The 1,103-nt window shown below is 39.8% G+C and overlaps 1 non-coding gene across 1 annotated transcript; it reads right to left on the reverse strand.

Moving 5' to 3' along the window:
- Positions 1 to 228: 228 nt before the first annotated feature.
- Positions 229 to 343, reverse strand: LOC136752041 (U5 spliceosomal RNA). The gene has a single exon (XR_010817219.1). It is a non-coding gene; the product is annotated as a U5 spliceosomal RNA (small nuclear RNA).
- Positions 344 to 1,103: the final 760 nt, after the last annotated feature.

Consider the following 1,103-nt stretch of genomic DNA (forward strand, 5'->3'; position numbering starts at 1 on the left):
AACCTCTCTCTGAGCTGACTGCTATGAAATCACAGAGCACGTGCATTCCGTTGCTTGCCGTCTGTTAACCACTCAGTCACTGCCAGCCAGACTGCCTGGCTGGCTGGATGGGGGGGCTGTTTGCTGCTGCTGCGTACCTTAGCAAGCTTATTTGCTTGACCGGCCTTCCTCCTCCTTCGGCAACATGCTCAGCTCTGCCCGATCTGCTGTTCACCTGGATCACAGCTCTGTCCCAACAAGGCAGTGCCTCCCAAGAATGGAACAAACTCATCCACGTTCCCCTCCATGGAAAGCTTAAGCAAAAGGCAAAAGCGTTATAAGTCATGAAGAGGAACCCGAGTCCAAGACGCTTCCGACCAGCCATACATATTTGTGTGTATTAAAGATCACATTTTATTACATTTTGTTTTTCTGTACTATATTTCATCTTATTGTGATTTATAATGATATTGTTTATTGCTTTGACAATACAAATGCACTGAATTGAGAGAGAGAGAGAGAGAGAGAGAGAGAGAGATAGAGAGATAGAAAGAGAAGTGCTAGGGCACATCTGTAACATAAACTAGGGAACATTCGTCACATGCTTAGGGAACATACATATCATACAGGGAACATTTGTAAAACGAATTAGGGAACCTTTGTGACATACTGAAAGGACATACTGGTAAGATGTTGGGCACATTTGAAACAACAAAAATGGCATTTGGTTATTTTAATTGGGACATTAATACCAGTCTGTGCAAATATCTATGCATATTCCAATGTTTGCTGCAGGATTTACAGATTGAGTGAGGGGGTCAATATGTTTGATTCAGAAGTAACCACTGCTTCCTCAGTTTTGTTTTAAACATAATTTAAAAGAAAAGTGGGCTATACATTGGTCTGGAAAAAAGGAGCAGTGGTCCCTAAGACAATTCTTTTAGTTCTTTGACACAATTCCTAAATCCCATTTTCTGTAAAATATGTTATCAACATGCATTAATATAACATCCAAACTACAATCATACTAATCATGAAGATGTTCATATTATTATATTCTAAGGGTTCTAGTCTATTGTGTATTGTATTTATTCTCAGGCCCTTCTCTTATGTTTTACAGTTGT

The sequence above is a fragment of the Amia ocellicauda genome, chromosome 6 (genome assembly GCF_036373705.1).
Source record: "Amia ocellicauda isolate fAmiCal2 chromosome 6, fAmiCal2.hap1, whole genome shotgun sequence".
Classification (NCBI taxonomy): Eukaryota; Metazoa; Chordata; class Actinopteri; order Amiiformes; family Amiidae; genus Amia; species Amia ocellicauda.